General features: G+C 38.4%; 1 long non-coding RNA gene across 2 annotated transcripts in view; it reads left to right on the top strand.

Moving 5' to 3' along the window:
- LOC149532247 (uncharacterized) overlaps positions 1–22297 on the top strand; it is a 30550-nt gene that overhangs the window by 6849 nt on the left and 1404 nt on the right. The window lies entirely within an intron of this gene.

Here is a 22297-nt window from a genome sequence, read left to right as displayed (position 1 = left end):
TAGCTCCTTGTTGCGGTTCATCATGACTCCCTTGCATAATTTCGTGCCATATTATCTCCTCCACCTGAGTTAGAGGTTCACCATCTTCTATCAAAACATTGAATAGCTTATCTAAGCTATTAGCCTGTAGAACGTTCTTGACAATAGGTTCAAACTTGAACGTAGGTGGAAAATTTTCAAGAAGAGTATTTTCCAATGTAGGGCTTTTGTTAATAGGCTCACAACCTGAAATTTCAACACCAAGATTTTCATAGAAATCTTTGATAATGCTATCAAAACACTCCTCTCCTAGAACCTCGTCATCTTCCATATCTTGAGTGGATACTTTGTCAAGTATAACTTCATCATTTATGTCCTTTTGTTGCAAAGCTTGGATGGATATGTTTTGAACATCAATACTTCCCTCTTGCTCTATAAATAGGGGTAACTCATCAGAAAAACACATAATGGTTTCTTCTTTACCCACGTCTTTTCCTGCAACTAATAGAGCTTTTTCATCATGTTGTTCACAAACTTGCTGTTCCAACTGGGCTTCCACAGCTACTTCTTCATTCTGTAATTCTGAATGAGCTGAAGTGACCTCATTTTCAATCTCTTGACTTTGGATTGGCTCACATGGGGTATCCTTGACAAGATTTGGCATTTCATAACCAGGATACCTGGCCCATGAAAACTGCCATGTTTGCTGAACACTTTGATTACTAACAGGTTCTTGACATGATTGAATAGGGGAACTAACAAGATGACTCGGCTGTCTATGCTCATTCAAGGGTTCTTTCAGGGGACGCTGTATTGAGTTCGCTGAACTATGAGCCTTGAAAAATGGAATCTTTGGCTTCAAAAACTGAGTTAGGGATTGAGAAGAAGTTTCTACCTTAAAACTTGGAATCACAGGGTTAGGAATTTCTTCACTCACTGGATGAACAAGAAAATGGACTGCTGATTGAGCTCCTAGCTCTTGTACTTGTGTAAGTAACAATCTCATTTGCTCCTCCTTCTCTCGAATTTACTGAGCAAGTACTTCATGATGAGCCTGAGCTTCCTTGTTCTTCATGAATTCACTAACTAGGAGTTCCATTTTTTCACTATACTCCTCTAGCTTTTTGCAGCTACAGCAGCAGTAACCTTTATCATTTCTTCCTCATCAACTTTCTGCAATGTTGCGAGATTGCTTGTAAGGGCTGCCTGACTTTTTTGCTGTCCTATAACGACCTCTTCATATTGCTTCCATGTGGCATCAAATTGTTCCTTTGCTTGTGTTTGCATATGCTTTTTCTGTGTCCAACAGCTCTTCATATTATTTTCTTTGCTCTTCCATCTCTTTATGATGTTGCTCTTGAATAACCAACATCTCTTGCTGTTGGGTATGAGCTTGAAAACTAGGCTCTTGTTGCTACATATCAAATCTGTGTTGCTCTTCTAAGTGATGCATCTCTTCATGAGGCCGCTGGTATACATGTTGATGCTTCCAAAATCCTTTAGCAGGGGTGGGTGGGTGGTGAGCATAAGATGAATGCTGTTCTTTGCATTCTGGCATGAAACCGGCAATACAACCATTTTGAGATGACTGAAATTCAGAGAATGGAGGAAAAATTTCATGAAATGGAGGATGGTAATCCATTTCAAGTGCAAAATCTGCTTAAAACTAGTAGATATGATCTCTGAGTCGCCATATATGCAAAATAATGACCTCTCAAAGGTCTGTAACCTGCTGGATGTATATCAAACCAGCAAAAACTATGAGAACTATCGTGTCCCACCGGGCGTGCCAAAACTGTTAAGTACTACAATTTGCACCCATTACTGAACTGAAAAAGTTTAGTAATTCTGACTTAACATGAGAATCAATTCTTCGTGGGACATGCAATTGAATTGAGACCTCCAGATTCTAGGCCGGCTCCTATTGGGTATTCAATGAGATTTCCATTATCCTAATCTAGACTTCCAGGGAAAAGGGAAAGAAATTATTGGAGATAAACTTAAACCTACAGCCTAAACTAAAAGATGGGTGATACACCAAAATTGATGATGAAAACTCAAACACACTTGATAGAGGAGGATTATACAGCTACTTGGAGTACATGCAAAACACATCTTTCTGTAAAGATTTGCATAAATAATTTGTAATAAGGTTCGAAAAGTAAATCAGCAAAAGGAGGAATACAGATGCCTCTCTTTAACCAATTTTACCCTTAAAAAATACGAATTACAACTTGCAGGTAGACTTACTTTCCTACAACCAGGTGTTGAAATGAGACAAACTAACAAGGAGCAATAACAACTCACAAATTACTTCATCAAATCATTTTGAGAGTACATACATAATTGCAGAAAGAAAGAAGGTTCAAAATTTACACCAAAATAGCATAAACACAAATGCTGTCATCTGTATTGAACTTTCAAACTGAATTACAAGATTCTGCAAAACAAAGTTAAGGACTCAGAAAATAGTCACATTTACTTCTCTGCATAATCAGAACTCCCTAAAATGAGTTGAAAAACCCACTAAATACAAACCCAACACTTGGGGTCAAATGCAGAAAGAAAGCCTGGAAATGAGGGCTTAGAAATTTCTAAAAATGAAGTCTCATTACTCATAGACTTTACTAACCCTTAACTACCCTCATGACTCATCAGAAACCACCTAAAAACACTCCAACTGGCTATAAAGACCCCTCAATTGCCATAGTGAAGTCAAACTCGACCCCCATATTCCTCCCAAAAAGACTCCTGATGTTTGCAACTGACTCTTTCTATTAAGACCATGAAGACCATGACATATGAAATTAAACCAGTCACTTTCTTTTTTGCATCAAAAATAGAAAAACATTAAATGATTTATAATTATATCATTTAAACATTTCTCCTCTTTACAATAACAACTTTATGCAAAAAGAAACAAATAAATAAAACCGAACCTAAAGCATAAACATAAACCACCCCCCCCTTCACAAAACAAAAATAAAGTTTTAAAAGGTATAAAATCCCATCCAATAACCTGCGGACTCCAAAGATTATCAAAAGGAATTTGGGGCAGGATTGTTGGTTCGAAATCCCTAAAAAATCTTCATTTTTCATTGCATCTTTTGAAGAGCTCGGAGAGCAAGTGCAGCTAGGGTTTCTCTGGTTATTTTTTGCAGCCGCCATGAATGCTGATGCCTCCATTCATTGATTGCTGGAAGGTTTGCCATTTCTGGTTTTCTTGTTCTACTGTTATGTTTTATTGTTGATGGCCGCCATTGTGAAAGGGATTTACTGGAAATTTTTTTGTTGATCTCATCTATACCTGCGATTTGTTTTTTTTTAACTTGATTTTCCACTAAAGATGTCATTTATTTCTTCTTGAGTTGGCTTTTCCATGAAATTATTTGCTGGAATTAAGCTTTTCGTTGCTTATATTTGAAGAAGAAAGTCCATAATCCCGATTCGGTGGCACATCTTTAATCTCAGAAGACCCCAAGTAATGGGAAGATTCTGTCCACGGTCCCTCTCTTTGATGCTTTATCAATAGTGTGAACTTCAAATGAGGTAATTGTGCTTCGGCTGCCAATCTTTGAATAAGGTTCACTTGTGAATTGTAGGGTCTGATTACATCAACATCGTTCACACAAACACCTCCATTCACAAGTGCTTTAACATTCTTCAAAAGAAAAGTTGCCTCTGTGGGATTATATACAGCATTATGCACTTTTGTTCTTGGAGCTAGTAATAAATCTGTATTATGAGAATATGATACCCCTTTTCTTTAGATGTTAAAAACCAGCATTTTCTTATGAATTAACTAACCCCTGCGTAGCTTAAAAACAAAAAATCGACCCTAAACATGGATATTTGCCGGATTCCCTTAACAATACCCTTAGAAATTAAACCTTGTGGACAATTTACAACACATTCGGAAACCAGTACAATTTTCCAATTATATAAATGTCCCCAGATATAACATTCAAAAATCGGGTATACGAAAACCAGAAGATTCTTCAAATTTATAGAACCCGTTATTTGCAATAACATTTAAAATATCAACATGCAACCAAGGTTCATAGACTGGTATGATAAAACCAGAAAACTCTAATAATTTCTCAAACAGTGATGTTGCTTTGTACAACAGCAATATAACATCCAACAACTAAATGTTATTGTATTTTACAACAGCAATACAATAACCAGCAACTAAAATTCAATCTTATACACAGAAGTTACAGTCAGATTGGAAAAACACGGAAAGAACATGTAAGCTCGATGAGACACCTGAATTGATATCTCCCCTGACAATGGGTTTTCGTCCACTGTCTGCCTGCACGAGGGGCTACGTCCTCACACCGGCTGGAAGCTGAAGCTTTCTGAAAACTCTCCAAGAGAGAACTAAAAATCTGAATATGAAATCAAGCATATCCATCAATGAGCAACTTTCTCCTTTTAAAACAAAATCCAGACTCTTCGGCTCCTCTCTGGTTTCGTCTTATTCCCTGGTGGCTCTTCAACTTCTCCAAAGCATTTCGTCTTGTTCCTCCTTGTCCCTTTATCCTCAATATAACATTAAATCGACCTTTTTAATATTTTGAGCCCTAATCTCAAAGTCAATTTAATATTGCATGAAATAAGACTTCAATATTTTCTAATGTTTCCTTTGGAACATTACAAATCTCCCCTCCTTAAAATTGCTTGTCCTCAAGCAATTCGTACCAGGATCCCATACGAGTCTGCAGGAAGCCATGAAATCCAAACTGAAAATAGTGTTGGCCAACTGCGAAGCCAAATGTCACTCTGCAATCTATCAATCAACCGAATCCCTGGATCCCATATAACTCTTTGAAAAAACTCAGCACCTGCTCTTGTAAACTGCTCAACATTGATCAATACCAGGACCACAATAAAACCCTCATCCAACCAAAGATACAACCAGCCAACACCTGGATCTCCAATCAACCAATACATTGTGTCAAACCTGTCACCACCTGGATCCCAAAACAAACGAACCCCACATCCATTCGCTATATAGAGGTAAAAATACCTGGTAGCGTCTATAACACATCTCTCTACAGCTTCCACTAAACTCCCATGGATGTGATAACCAATCAAACCATCATGCCGACTGATACCATAGTCGTCCTGTAACCATGTATCCATAAGAGAACTTTGTGACATAGAAGTAGCAAACCATGTTGGATACATATCAGCATGATGTACAATTGCTAGCTTTCCCTCCGAAGACATCGCCAAAGGAGTAGTATCGCTAGCAGGAACCGTGCCAACTACCGGCTTACCAACATCACACATGATCTCTAATACAACATCCCTAGTCTCCGCGCCATCAGTAGTAGAGACCACCACCATATCAGGCATACCACAACAAACTGCTGCAACACCCAACTCAATTGAACCTGACCCCAGTGGAAGAGAGCTTGGTATGCCAATACGATCCGAGAACTCATCCACAATCATTGACAACTCAAATGTAACTGAATCGTCATAAGCCCATTGCACCCTAAGTGGTTGACTGGAAATGCACACAACTCCCAACACCGGTGTATAGAAACTAACATCAGACAAGTTGCTGGCACATGAAAGGACAACACCGTGCAATCGGCTAATCAAATCTACGATAGCACCCAAACAATCACTGCTACCAAAGAGTGATAACAATCTCCAGTCATCTGAATCCAAAACACCAATATAACAATCCCAAGTCCATGTCCATAAACTAGGATTAGCTGGTAACTCAAGCAAATTGTTCACCCGAGTAATATGACTAATACCAACTAACTCCACATACCTGTTTGATACTGTTCCTGAATCCTGGGTATGAATGCAAGGTGTACTCTCACAACTATCAACAACCACATGTGATTTGCCTACTATAGAAAGTTGAGTATCAAGTGTGCAAGATAAAACTAAACTCAACTCCACGTCATGCCTGTCCACATGTCTCTCCAAGTCCTGTAATGCCAATGGAGTACTCTCCAAAGAAACTCGAATGTCCTCAAGCTTGGGAGAAAGCCTGTCAACTTCCTCCTCCTTCCTCCTCAAGGTATCTGAATAGACTCCAGCAAGGCTAAGAAGATGGTCACGATCTGATAGAAGATGTAAATAACTCAACTTCATCGTTCCCATTCCTTCCCTGATCGTCCATAAGTCAACAAAAGAAGACTCTGCCTGAACTCCCTTATGTCTGTCCTGTAACTGAATCATCTGGATGTGATCCTCTATCATATCTCGCATCCTGTCATAATGAGATAATGAAGTCACAATACTATCTACGTTCACCTTCAGCTGGCTGGACAAATCTGGTGAAGTATTTCCAGCCTCAACCTCATGTGATGAAGCATCCAAATGTGCCTGGTGCTCCCTCTCAACAGCATCCTCATAATCATCATCCGAAATTGATATGTTGTAGTCACTGTCTGTTGTAACCAAACCATCTTGGGTACCTGTGACATCACCCTCTGTCAATATGTAAACAACTGTTTCAACTTGAGTATCAAGTTGACAGTTGCTATCAATCTGTGTAATATCCTTCACCACTTCCTCCTGCGGCTGAGTAGGAACCGAATCTTCTACCTGGCTACTGATCTGTTTTCCACACTCCTCATGCGAGTTCCTAGTAACTGTATCAGCCGATCTCTTGTTATCTGTTCTGCGTATAAATCTAGTCAACTTACCCATGGTAGCTGGATCAGCCAACTTCTCACTGAATTCATGGTTTATTTTGACCATATCATCAACTATTTTCTTGATTTCAACCCAAATGTCGGGATGATTACTTTTTTTGCTGCTCTGCAGTTCCTCTTTCAAGAAGGTAGGCCGTGTAGGACGGTTAACTGACCATGAAGTGTACCTCTCTCCATCCATTTTGCAAATCAATGCTGAGCAAATTCCTACAGCAGTCTAATGATCACGGTATTACTCTGTTCTCAGAATAATTACTTCGAACAGTTGTCATGAAACTCAGTTCACAAAGACCTGTTACTGTTATTTTACTGCACCATTCATTCTAACTTCTAGTTTGAAAAACAATTCATATTCAATGGTACTCCTGATAGGAATTATTGCAGAGCAAGGTTACGTGCCAATATGAATATATTCATCGCCAAGAAATCAAAAGATTGGCACCTTCGACAGTGCAATTCACCACTCCTCCGTCCCTTCCTGAAGCGCTTGGTGGTTTAAATTTCCTCAAGTCCAAACTCTATGCCCTCAGAAATGGTGAATAAGCAGTAATCCGGCCACCCCAGATGCGTTGGTCCTAACGGAAGTAGAAACCAAGCCCGCCTAAGAAGCTCGTCTCCTTCCTCAATGTCGACTATGGCTTATTTTCTGGCCGCGCAGCTGCTTACCCCTTTAAGAATTTCATGGGGAAATTGAAAACCAAACGCAATAAGGCTATGATGGCTAACAAACAAAGACTTACGGCCTTGGAATATCATTCCTGACGCAGTTGGCGTTGTCTGGTAAGGTAAGACGACAAATGCTCCTAGTTCACATCCGTTACTTGGTACAGAAGAGCTAGCATCAAAAGAATAATTCCACCGTCGTAGCTGTTATGTGGTATACGTTACAATTGTGCCTTGACACACCTGTCACAAAGATTCTACAATTAAAACTCCTTCCTTTGACAACTCCCCTCCACAAATCAATATGGAGTGAATAGCGTACACGTCTTCTTGCATTAGCTAATTCGGGCGTGAACGCAGCTCCTGCTGACAGTAATACATATATTCCTGTTCTCTACTGCCAAGGATGCCTGCTCGACAATCACTTTGTCTTTTATGAACTGTATTACTGCCAGGTAGAATACGTTAATTCCAACTCAACTTATCTGTAATGGTGTGCGTTACCAAGCTGCCTTCCCGAGACGTGTCGATTTTGGCGTTTCTTACTCCAGTTTTGGATGCTTCTCTCTGAGTTCACTTCTCCCCAGCCGTGTGAAATCACTCCACACCCGCGTTTCAACTTCAGTGGCGATTCTACCACCGTCAGTTACCTTTGTGTGATGGCGACCCTGCTCAATGTGGTCACCACTTTTGCTATGGGTCCGCTTTTCTGGACATATGCGTTGGATGCATGAAGTGATTCAAATTGGATTCTCACTGTATGCAGACCGAAGTCCTTTATATCCGCCTCAGACTAGGTATATAAGCTCAGCAACCGGCTCTATGACGGGTTTAAACACCCTTTATCAACTCATCCTGCCGTCACAACAGGTTCTCACGTCGATTGGTGAACTTCCCAGAATGCCTCACCGTTTTCATATGTCTGTAACAGTGTGACGTGATGGTACTTGAATCATGGATGCCTGTTGGCTACCTACGAAGGGTGATAATCCTGTTATTGCCTCAAAGTAAGACAACCCGACTCCCGTCTTCATAAATCGACGGCTCTAGTATTCATTTGTTTTGCCCTACGTATTGGAGCTTCCTGTTCGCCTGCGTATCAAAGCCGACCACTACCAAACGTCACTGCTGGAGATGCGAAACTACTTTCACACGTAATGCTATCAATACTGAAATACGTTGTGGTAACTCAAAGCCGTGGGTATAATGGTTGACTTGCTTCTCACTGCCGAGAACTCATATTACAGACTTCTTCCTGTCCAGAACCTTTGATCTTGGATTGATTGCCAAACCGACTTAAAACTGTAGCAGTAGCTCCAATAACCTTTTGATGGCTTCCTTCCGATACCCAGGAACTTGTTACATGATTCTCTTAGGCAGTAGAAATCTTTTCTGTAGAACCAGCTGTTGCTTCTGACTTTCGGGTGTAAATAATGGTCGAATTCCTGTTGGTCGAGGATTGCTAGCAATTTGAGTTTTCTGATACTTCAGAATGGTCCAGTCAAAAATGTTATCAAACTTAAAATCTCAATTGAAGTGCCGACTTTCTTTTTTTTCTTTTTTTTCTTTCAGTCCCTGCTCTTAATCCCTGCCATGGAAGGCTCTTAAAAAGTACATAAGCACCTAGCCCAAGGATTCAAGATCATCTCTCCTGCTTTGCTCTACTCCAATATATGTATTGATACTAGCATTTCAAGCCGTCCTTGTAAGATTTTTGACGATTCTTATGCATATAATTTTTTTCAGAATCCCTCTCACAGAATCCACTAAATTTATCTGTAAAATATTGTATCTGAAATGCTGAGGTCTTCTTCAAACCACATAACCCATAAATTGATAATCCCTACAGGCTGGCAGAATTCACCAGCTTTGATACCACTGTAATATCCCGAATAGGATATTTGCCGGATTCCCTTAACAATACCCTTAGAAATTAAACCTTGTGGACAATTTACAACACATTCGGAAACCAGTACAATTTTCCAATTATATAAATGTCCCCAGATATAACATTCAAAAATCGGGTATACGAAAACCAGAAGATTCTTCAAATTTATAGAACCCGTTATTTGCAATAACATTTAAAATATCAACATGCAACCAAGGTTCATGGACTGGTATGATAAAACCAGAAAACTCTAATAATTTCTCAAACAGTGATGTTGCTTTGTACAACAGCAATATAACATCCAACAACTAAATGTTATTGTATTTTACAACAGCAATACAATAACCAGCAACTAAAATTCAATCCTATACACAGAAGTTACAGTCAGATTGGAAAAACACGGAAAGAACCTGTAAGCTCGATGAGACACCTGAATTGATATCTCCCCTGACAATGGGTTTTCGTCCACTGTTTGCCTGCACGAGGGGCTATGTCCTCACACCGGCTGGAAGCTGAAGCTTTCTGAAAACTCTCCAAGAGAGAACTAAAAATCTGAATATGAAATCAAGCATATCCATCAATGAGCAACTTTCTCCTTTTAAAACAAAATCCAGACTCTTCGGCTCCTCTCTGGTTTCGTCTTATTCCCTGGTGGCTCTTCAACTTCTCCAAAGCATTTCGTCTTGTTCCTCCTTGTCCCTTTATCCTCAATATAACATTAAATCGACCTTTTTAATATTTTGAGCCCTAATCTCAAAGTCAATTTAATATTGCATGAAATAAGACTTCAATATTTTCTAATGTTTCCTTTGGAACATTACATAAACATAAACCACCCCCCCCTTCACAAAACAAAAATAAAGTTTTAAAAGGTATAAAATCCCATCCAATAACCTGCGGACTCCAAAGATTATCAAAAGGAATTTGGGGCAGGATTGTTGGTTCGAAATCCCTAAAAAATCTTCATTTTTCATTGCATCTTTTGAAGAGCTCGGAGAGTAAGTGCAGCTAGGGTTTCTCTGGTTATTTTTTGCAGCCGCCATGAATGCTGATGCCTCCATTCATTGATTGCTGGAAGGTTTGCCATTTCTGGTTTCTTGTTCTACTGTTATGTTTTATTGTTGATGGCCGCCATTGTGAAAGGGATTTACTGGAAATTTTTTTGTTGATCTCATCTATACCTGCGATTTGTTTTTTTTTAACTTGATTTTCCACTAAAGATGTCATTTATTTCTTCTTGAGTTGGCTTTTCCATGAAATTATTTGCTGGAATTAAGCTTTTCGTTGCTTATATTTGAAGAAGAAAGTCCATAATCCCGATTCGGTGGCACATCTTTAATCTCAGAAGACCCCAAGTAATGGGAAGATTCTGTCCACAGTCCCTCTCTTTGATGCTTTATCAATAGTGTGAACTTCAAATGAGGTAATTGTGCTTCGGCTGCCAATCTTTGAATAAGGTTCACTTGTGAATTGTAGGGTCTGATTACATCAACATCGTTCACACAAACACCTCCATTCACAAGTGCTTTAACATTCTTCAAAAGAAAAGTTGCCTCTGTGGGATTATATACAGCATTATGCACTTTTGTTCTTGGAGCTAGTAATAAATCTGTATTATGAGAATATGATACCCCTTTTCTTTAGATGTTAAAAACCAGCATTTTCTTATGAATTAACTAACCCCTGTGTAGCTTAAAAACAAAAAATCGACCCTAAACATGGAAGATTTCTTTCTTCCCTTCTTGCAAAACTCTCTTTTCTGCCAACTCAAATCTGAATACTCAAAATCAAAGCGAGCTCCCTAATTATTGACCACTTCCATCTGATGATTCTGTCATGCAAATCTTACCTATATGATCTGGTGAATACAGCAATATGTGTATGGTTTCAATTACAGTCAGATAGGGTACTGGTTGAATTATACTCATTGGGAATCCAGGAATGACTATGTATGTATATATATATATATATATATATATATATATATATATAGGCCCATATCTTCTCCATTCATTGACTCCAACATATATGTTAGAGCTGGAACTATGAGTTTGTTTCCTTTTAGAGCCGCCACATATCATTTCCTGTAGATGAATTTTCCTTAAGCATTCCATGGCAGCATCATGGCACTCTCGAATCTCATGCACATCATCAAGAATATAATCACGGCCCTGTTCTTGGATGGCCTTTTTAAGAAAGTTTTCACTATCCCCTGTTTGTATAATGTTTTCTATGGTCTCTTCATCTAGATGTTCACCTGTAGCAGTATAGTATATTTCCATGTCAGCAAAGCCTATTATTTTAAAATTTTTGATAAGCCTTCAATGCTCTGCCATTAGAATGTCCTGCCACATGCCTTCGAATCCACTCAATAAATCCTGCAATTCCAAATGTGGTGATAGCCTGTTGTTCTGTTTGTCCTAAGGAGGTCCAGAGAGAAAGGAGAACTCCTTGGAATGATCTAGCCAATAAATCACACATTTTTTCATCAGTGGCTTCAGCACTACCATGTGTTTCTCTATAGAGATTTGCCCATGCAAAATACATATCTATTCCAGCTTGATTTTCTTCTAAGTTCATCTTATCAAAATTAATAATAGGGGGATCTTGGGAGTTATTTTGCATAAAGCTGGCATTGAATGGCATACCTTGATCATCCTTGCCCCTTTTCCTAGATGGTTCTCCTTCATCTTTTATGCCCATGACCTTTTGTGATTCTTTATTTTCTGGTTCGAGATGAGCAATTGCTGGTTTGATAGCTGGAAAATCAGTTCTGAGAGTAACAGTTTGTTGAGATGAAGGTGTTGTTATTTTCAAGGCATCTAGCTTCTGAGAGATGTTTTCCATTTGAGTAGGAACTAAATCTGTGGTTCCTTGTATGGATGCTGTATTGGCCTCTATGGCTTGAGCTCTTAGATCCATTGTTTTAACATCTCTTTTTACTTCCTGAATTTCAGTTTTTGTCTCTCTAACTGTCTGAGTAACAGTTGTCAAGGTTTCCTCAGTCTTCTGAGTTGTTTGAATTATTTGGCCTATCTGGATTTTTCTTTGTTTTTCTTCTTCAATCATTGCTAGATATTGTCTGGCGGCTTCAGCTTGCTTTTCTGCCATTCTCTCATTTATCTCCTTTTGTTTTTTGAGCATTTCTTCTTGTTTTGTTTGAATGGAAGCCCACCATGCTTGTGCAGCACTCTCTGATATTGCTCATAAATTTTTTTGAGATGTCGAGCATGATCAAGAAGACGTTCCATCATTTGTTGAGAAGTCTGGCCAACAGTAGTGAGGGTTTCAGCAAAGAGTTTCTGCTGATTGGATAATGGCGCTAGATCATTCTTTTCTAAATGGGCTTTAATCCATTGGTGTTCATGTTCTCTACGGAGAGCTTGTCTATAGGCACAGAGGTTGGACACCAATTTAACATTTTCCGTTCTGGAGAAATGTTAGGTTGTTGAAGATTACAGTAGTATAAATCAAAGGCCTTAAGTGGTGCTTCAACAATTTCCTGGTTATCACGAATGACCCAGTCATCAAAGGCTGGAAGATAGCTAAGAGCTTTTGTAGGCTTTTTTGAGATGGGAGTCTCAACAGGTGTGCAATGTATTCCCTCTGTGGATGGAAATGTATAAGAGGAATTGTTGGGAGCAGAGATGGTAAATACCTGTTGAAAGCCTTGTCTGGGAATAGTAACTATGAGCTGACAACCTGTGCATTGGTAGCGATTATGGCCAATAGAGGTGAGAGTATGGTTGCATTGAGGTAATAAGGTATTGGCTACTGTAGGTGGCTGCTGAAATTGGATTGTTGGTTGAATGGCTGGTTCAATTTCAAAATTATTCTTACAGTTGCGACACTTGAATTGTCCAGTTGGGTTCGGCCTATATCCTTGATGCAGCCATTGTACTGCAACATTTGGATTTTCAATAGTGCTGGATGGTATAACCTTATGATTATGCTCACTAGGCTGACCGAAAATAACTCCATCTTGCCCTTTGACATTTCTGAATGTTGAGACAGCCGTGTATTGAGAACATTCAGGTCTGTTTCCTATGTCCACAATCCATTCCTTGGGAATCTTCATGTTAGCCAAGGACATTTTAGGAGGAGCATGTAGGATGGCCGAAGTGCATTTACTCAAAAGGTAGGTGGATCTTTGTTGTTCAGCGGGCAGAAGGTTTCTCTCACTCAACATGGCTGGAGAAGAGATTTTGAAGAGTCGCTAATAGACTTGGAACATGATAGTATGATCTATTGAGCCTTCTAACATATCAGATGTAGAATGAAATGTCCCTTTTCTGATTTTACATGATATTTCCAACATCTAATCAGATTTTCAAGATCAAACAACTAATATCACAAAGATCCACCAAATTTCTCAAGAAACCCCAAATCGGGTATGCCAGAAATTGTGCCAAAAGCTTCACAGCTTCACCTATTATTAATAAATTTGAAAGTGGACATTTTTACAGAAATTTCAGTAGCATAACAGCCTACAAAATGACATTTCCAGATCCGTATAGCCTTTACACAACAGTTCTCAAATGTAGGACAAAAACTATGCTCATCGGGCTCCCGAAATTAACACAAAAATGCTCGGAAACACCACAAAAACACTAATAATCTATCTCAGAAGTTTAATCACGTCCCAATAAATATTTTCAGCTCTATTTTAACACCTTAAAGTCTGAAATACAGCAGCAACCCAAACTGATATGAAATACTCAACTGAAAACACCAAACTCATACAAAAAACACACCCCAAAACCCACAAATCTGCACTGTTCAGCACAAAGGCAAACTCTGTATGAGCATGCACATGGAATGGCTTCAAACTCCCGTCCTTAGCCTTCTTGGAAACCTGCAAATTCCCGTTCTTGGGTCTCCCTGGAAACCTGTAAACTCCCGTTCTTGGGTCTCCTTCTCCACAGGTTTTGCAGCCTCTGAAGAATAACAAAAAAAGTGAGCAAAATCAAGTTCTGGAATCCCCCCAAAATGCCTCCAAACCCCTTAAAAGAGGGCATAACTGTAACTCACGTCCAAGAGAGGTTAATGAAACATATTTTAATAATAATTTTCATTTATTAGTCCAACGGTTTCCAAAGATTAACCCCCTTTTTCCAAAACTTCAGTTTCTTGGGCCTGCCTGCCTTAGCAAAGATTATTATTTTTTAATTATTTGAAAAGGGGACATGACAAGTCCTCCCCTCCCAAACTCCTCCCCTCCCAAACATTGCTTGTCCTCAAGCAATGGCTGAACAATAAACCAATCAATCCACCTGGATCCCAAATGTAGTAATGAACTATACTATTGTCAATTAACACAGGCTCCTGCAATATCCTCTGCAATATAACCAAGAGGAATCTGTAATCAAACTGACAATTACTGCTCAACCAAACTCCAAAGTCACAACTTCCACAGTCAGAAACCCATGAGACACAAACTCTTAGAACATCAAAACCCAAGTAAAGTGGACTACCAACACAGTAAATACCATCAATGCATTCCACTGGCCTATACGGAATGTACAATTCAACTCTGCAACAATGGTGAATGCTCCCGAATGAAATTGTACAAAGTATGGAGAATCCACACACTATACAATGCTTGCAGTCAACACAACTCTGTAGATCACACACCACTATCTCATAACCATAACTACCATGCACCCCTGATGGTGAAAAGCCATCACACGATAAATAGCAAGAATTGGAACCCAAACCAAATTTTCCTGCCATCAACTCCTCAACACAAGGATCAAATGCTAACTGATGTACATACCTTGCAATATAATGTTGATAAAAAAAACCAACCTTAGTCAACAGCTCACCAGGAACAAGTGATACAACCCACTGTGACTGATCACCAACTAAGTCAGGAGATGTCATAGCCAAAGGAGTAGAATCAATAACAACACCCGCTGAAGCATCACTCTGAAACTCCTGCTCTAAGTCATGTATTATCAAGCTGTCAACTGTAGAACCTATCGCCATGTCATGCCCATCACAACCCTCATCCTGAGGTGTCGAACTATCCCATAACTGACGACAAGCACTAGGAACCAAAGTACATCTTTGTATCATCATCTCATCAACATGGTCATCAAAGGTAAATTGATGAGTATACCTCATAGTGTAATGCCGATAGAATGCGCCAATCTCAGTCAGTGGCTCAGACTGTAATCCAGATGAAACTAACTGCAATTGATCATTAACCATGTTGGAACTAACTACTACCTCCGAAGATATCACCAAGGGAGTAGTATTACTAGTAGGAACCATGCCAATTGCCGACTCACCAACATCACACATGATCTTTGATACATCTCTAGTCTCCGTGCCTTCAATACTAGAGGCCACCACCCTGTCAGGCATACAACAATCTGCTACAACACCCAACTCAACTAAACCTGACTCTAGTGGGAATGAACCTGATATGCCAATGTTAGTATCAAGGATGGATGCATCCCCATCTCTACTGTCTCTGACAATCTCGGCCATGGACATCCTCGGATCACCAAACACCATAGCTTGTGACTGTATAGAATCAGGTAAAGATTGTAGTCGCTCTAACTCCATGGTCACCTTAGCCAAATGAAACTGTGACTCCTTGAGAGCCAACTGTGTACTCTCAAGAATCTCAGAAGTCACCTCAAGCTGCTCACTCACCTCATCTTCCTTGGCCAACAATGCATCATATGCTGTACTGCCCCACTCCATAAGATAATCTCTGTCGGCTACCAACTGCATATAATTCTGTCTCAAAATCCGAATAGCCTCCCATAAAGAGTGGATCTCTGTCAAGGAAAGATAACTTCCTTCCTGCTCATCACTAGTAGGAGAACCCCATCCATAAACTGCTAACAACTGACGAGCAGCATCAAAATGTTGGCAAGTGATAGCAATGTCTCGGTCACTAACTCTCAACTAATTAGACACATGATGGCACTGGCTTGACTGTCTCCTACAAACCTCCTCTGATGCACTGTCTAAAGGAGTATAATCAAAGTCACTAGTCTCTAGAGTATTACAATCCATATCCTGTGAATCAAATCTAAAGCTCATATCAACATACGAAGTATCAAAAACATTAGCACTGCTGTCCAACTCCTCTGTACCCAAGGAAACTAAGTTTTCAAAACTGCCCACTACATCCTCCTGGATGTCATCAATGCCAATATGATCCTGGGACTCATCTGTACACACTGCCAAATATGAAAGATCATCAACACATTCCAGCAAGTATGGTCGACTGGATATATGAACAAAGCCCAACATCGGTGTATAAAAACTAATACCAACATCAAACAAGATACTGGCACAAGAAAAGACAACACCATGTAATCTACTAATCAAATCCATGATAGCACCCAAACAAACACTGCTACCAAAAAGTGTTAAAGATCTGCAGTCAACTGAATCCCAAATGCCAATATAACAATCTCGAGTCCATATCTGTAAACTAGAATCAACTGGTAACTCAAGCAAACTCCTCACCTGAGTAATATGACCAATACCAACTAACTCCACATATTTGTCATGATGAGATAATGAAGTCACAATACTATCTTTGTTCACCTTCAGCTGGATGGACAAATCATGTGAAGTACTACCAGCCTCAACCTCATGTGGTGAAGCATCTAACTGTGCCTGATACTCTTTCTCAGCAAAATCATGAATGCTCAATGTCTGCTCATCTCTACCAGGTATCTCACCATCCTGCACAACAACATCCTCATAATCATCATCTGAACCCACTACACTGTAGTCACTGCCTGTTGTAACTATACCATTCTGAATACCTGTGGCATCACCCTTTGACGACCTGTAAACAATTGTCTCAATTTGAGTATCAAGTTGACCATTACTATCAATCTGTGTAATATCCTTTCCCACCACCTCCTATGGCAGAGTAGAATCTGAGACCTCTACCTGGCTATCAGCTAGTTTCTCAAACTCCTCATGCAAGTTCTTGGTAATTGTGTCATCTGCCCTGTGAGAAAATCTGCCAAATAGAAATCCAGTCAACTTATCCACCTTAGCTGGGTCGGACAACATGTCATTCATTATACGGTGGTGCTCAATCAACTGTTCAGACATGTCATGGCTTATTTTCATAAGTTTATCTCGAATGTCTAAATAACCATCCTTTCTACTGTTTTGACTCTGGATATCAATTGTCCACGATCGTGTCCTCTGAGACTCTGTACTATACCTGTCCATTCTGGATAAAGTAGAGTGTAACCCCAATAGGATATAACTTCTTCAAACACCAAGAACTAACATGCAAATGATTAGAAGTAGCATGCAACCATAGATTTTGACATGCAACTGATTAGAAGCAACATGCAACCACCAAATTCACCAAGAACTAACATGCAAATGATTAGAAGTAGCATGCAACCATAAATTTTTCATGCAGCTGATTAGAAGCAACATGCAATCATCAATTATGACATGCAAGATCTGGGTAGTTGTCAAAACTGACATGCAAGATCTGGGTAGTGGTCAAAACTGACATGCAAACTTCTACAACCACCAAATTCACCAAGAACTAACATGCAAATGATTAGAAGTAGCATGCAACCATAAATTTTGATATGCAGCTGATTAGAAGCAACATGCAACCATAAATTATGACATGCAAGATTTGGGTAGTTCTAAAAACTGAAATGCAAGATCTGGGTAGTTGTCAAAACTGACATGCAACTTCTACAAACCTTCAGGCTGGCAAGATCATGGCTCTGATACCACTGAAATGTCCTTTTTCTGATTTTACATAATATTTCCAACCTCTAATCAGATTTTCAAGATCAAACAACTAATATCACAAAGATCCACCAAATTTCTCAAGAAACCCCAAATCGGGTATGCCAGAAATTGTGCCAAAAGCTTCACAGCTTCACCTATTATTAATAAATCTGAAAGTGGACATTTTTACAAAAATTTCAGCAGCATAACAGCCTACAAAATGACATTTCCAGATCCGTATAGCCTTTACACAACAGTTCTCAAATGTAGGACAAAAACTATGCTCATCGGGCTCCCGAAATTAACACAAAAATGCCCGGAAACACCACAAAAACACTAATAATCTATCTCAGAAGTTTAATCACGTCCCAATAAATATATTCAGCTCTATTTTAACACCTTAAAGTCTGAAATACAGCAGCAACCCAAACTGATATGAAATACTCAACTGAAAACACCAAACTCATACAAAAAACACACCCCAAAACCCACAAATCTGCACTGTTCAGCACAAAGGCAAACTCTGTATGAGCATGCACATGGAATGGCTTCAAACTCCCGTCCTTAGCCTTCTTGGAAACCTGCAAACTCCCGTTCTTGGGTCTCCCTGGAAACCTGTAAACTCCCGTTCTTGGGTCTCCTTCTCCACAGGTTTTGCAGCCTCTGAAGAATAACAAAGAAAGTGAGCAAAATCAAGTTCTGGAATCCCCCCAAAATGCCTCCAAACCCCTTAAAAGAGGGCATAACTGTAACTCACGTCCAAGAGAGGTTAATGAAACATATTTTAATAATAATTTTCATTTATTAGTCCAACGGTTTCCAAAGATTAACCCCCTTTTTCCGAAACTTCACTTTCTTGGGCCTGCCTGCCTTAGCAAAGATTATTATTTTTTAATTATTTGAAAAGGGGACATGACATAGAATCAAACTTATATGTCAGAACTTTTTTGAAGTTATCATCTGCAATGGACAGAGGATAATCCAACTTGCATGTCCAAATGGTTGGACCGTTATTCATAAAATCAAGACAGGCTCCTAAGATGGCATGCGGAAGATTCTTATGTCGACCATCATAGATCATATTTCGCATTATAATGTCCAGACCCCTTCTATAATTTGGCAGGATTCCTATTCTTATCTGGGCTAAATGCACGTTCCTATATCCTTTAGGCTTCTGCAATTCTGCCTCAAACCTTCTGATGTCTTCATCAGTGAAGATTTCAAGATCCCTATATTTCTCAGATTTTGATGCATATGTCACTATTCAAATCAGGAATTACATGAAAAGCAATGTCTGTCTTAACCAAATCACAAATTGGATAAATGTTTTTCTAAATGGCTTGCCAAGTCAACTTTCTCAGTATTATGCACCAATCCTTGATAAATTCATACAAGAAAAAACAAATAGAAAGGAGTTATCCACATTTGTGGAATGTATGAATCATTTGCAGGCAAGAAATATGAAGGATTGTATTGCTGAAAAAGAGAGAAAAGAATAAAAAATTGCAAAGAAAGTAATCACCACAAAAAAGTGCAAATTCCTAAATCCCTTTGACAGTTACTGTCTTCCAATGGATAAATTCAAAGAACAAAGGAGAGGAAAACATAGGTGGAAGAAAAGATTAAAAGAAAAGGGTCAATGCACAGACTGTTCCCGAAAACAATTCAAAAGGGGAAATAGGTACTCAAAGAAATGGGTTCCTAGGAAACAAATAAGGTATAAGGCCTTTAGAAAAACTGGATTCAAAACTAAAGGAAGAAGAAATCCAGTCTGCTATATCTGTAAGAAGGGACATTTTGCTAATGAATGTCCAGAAAGGCCATCCCTAAGAAAAGGAAAAGGAAAACAGAAATTAATCAATTCTGAGGAAAGAATATTCACAATACTTGAACAATCAGAATTTGGTTATGAGTTAGTAGATGTGGATAAGGTGTTACCACATGACATCATCTGCAAACAGTATGAAGTAGAACTCTCTGACGAAGAGGCCTCTGAAACATCAGAATCTGGATCCTCGGAAGAAGAAGAAGAAGAAAAGGAGGAATGTCAGAATATGATGAGAATCAATGTAACATCTGATGATGAGAATGATAATCCTTTCTTATTCCTAATAAAAGAAAATCTACTTTAAAGTTGTTGACTGGAACAGACCTATAACACCTAAAGAACCCAAGAATCTTAACACGGGGTATGCAAATTAGCAACATAATGTAGAAAGAGATGAAATCCAACTGCCACCAGCATTTGCTTGCCTGTCATTCAAAAATGCACAATATTCTTTGCCCAACCGGTTCATGAAATTTTGTACATTATTATTATGTCATATTACGCACCAAAAAAATAAAGAGAAGCCTTCTTCATTACATAGCACAAACTAATGCAAAACTTACATATTAAAATCATAACAAGAATTTGATACTACGACATCTCCAAATATCTTGAGGATTCAATTGGTATTTCTCACTGCCTTTATCCATCTCCAATAAGCCTCAATGTATCAAATTAGGTGATGATTTTTCGCAATTCACCTTTGTCACTTTGAGTTAGTTATCATCAATTCACATTTCATCAGTGAGGTGAAATATACCAACTAGCACTTTAGCAAAATATACTTTGAATAATATATTACAAGGCACAAAATCACAATATGCAAGAACTAAATTTATTGGTGGTTCTTCAGATTTTGGCTTTATTGCTATGCTGTTCTACATCCCAACATCTCTGCCACTGTAAATGAAGTGGCCCTCTGCAAAACCCTAGCTGGGCAGATATGCTGCTGGGTCGGCAACAAAATAGACCAAAAAAAATAAAAATAAAGCCCAAACCCACTCATACGATTCAATTTGAATTTGAGTTGGCAACAGCTAAAGATCACTGCAGAGCACGATGACTGCAGCTATTTGACCAAAACCCCCTTCTATTCTGGTGTGATGAATGTCCATTTAATTGATTATTCACAATCTAGCCAGAGATATATTTATTTTTTGCAGTTAAAAAAAAAAACATTTTTTCCTATTGTCCTCTAGATCTGTGATCTGGATTTCTCGAAGCTAGGCACTCGACTTGTTTTAACTCATCAAACTTAGTTAAAGCGTTGGAATTCAAAAATACAAAGTTGGTCTACATTTATGGATGGTGGCTGAAACCCTTTGAAACCCTTTTATCTGAGGGAAGGGTGCTTCCAAATTTTGTCTCTATCAGAGAAAAGCGATGAGGGCAGCTTAAGTAGCATTTAGATGGACGAAGATTTTGATATACATTGCCGCCATTACACAGTTTGTGGGGCCTGCGTATCAGCAATTTTCACTTGTGGGCTGGCATTTTTTCTTCTCAAATCCGCATACTCTATAGGCATTTTTGCAGGATTGGATTTTTTTCAATGCAGATTATATCGGCATTTTTGTAGGATTGGATTTTTTTCAATGCACATTATATGGGGCACTCTTGTGGGATTAGTTTTAAAAGCCGCATGTAACCTTTTTTATTTGTAACTATGCATAATTTTACATCAGGCATTGCTGTGATGTCATTTGTTAGTCAGTGGCATCCACTTTGATTCCGGAATCCGGAATCTACATTAATGTTTTATAATAGAACCATTTTTTAACATAATTTTTATATTTAATTGTATAGTTTAAACTATATGTTTTAAAGTAAAAAGTCAAACTTTGTTTTACAATTAAAACATTTTTAATTACTAAAAAAATTAACCTATAACATAAATTAATTAATTAATTAAATTTTTATAATATTTTTAACAATAAGATAGTAATACTTATTAAGAATATTGTAGAAATATGCCTTGGACAATTAATTCTTTCTATAAGACATGTTAGAAATGAAGAACAAATTAAAGGTGAAAAAAGTCCTCTACAGTTTGCACATAAATAAATTTTATGTACTTCAATTCCATGAAAATAATAGTTTTAAAAAATATTTATTGAATATTATATAAAATTAATTAATTAATTAATTAATGTTATATGTTGATTTTTTTTAGTAATTAAAAATGTTTTAATTCTAACACAAAGTCTGACTTTTTACCTTAAAACATATTTTTATTATAGCACTTTAAACTATACAATTAAATATAAAAATTCTCCCTTATCTCTTCAAGTCGACTTCTCACTTCATCATTCAATAACTTCGTATCATCGTATTGCAATGAAAAACCCTGCACGATCCTACGAGTTCATAGGATCGTAAGCCCTCAGAATGTTTTCAGCGATCATAAGCTAACCATTTCACTTTAGTATCGGAGCTTTAATATTTTGCTTTGTCGATCACATGCTGATCGTAAGATCTTACATCTTTTCTGTGACGTCACGACAG

Source organism: Cupressus sempervirens, chromosome 10 (assembly GCF_028749045.1).
Source record: "Cupressus sempervirens isolate cs-2001-9-10 chromosome 10, ASM2874904v1, whole genome shotgun sequence".
Taxonomy (NCBI): domain Eukaryota; kingdom Viridiplantae; phylum Streptophyta; class Pinopsida; order Cupressales; family Cupressaceae; genus Cupressus; species Cupressus sempervirens.
This window is presented reverse-complemented; position numbering and strand designations above follow the sequence as displayed.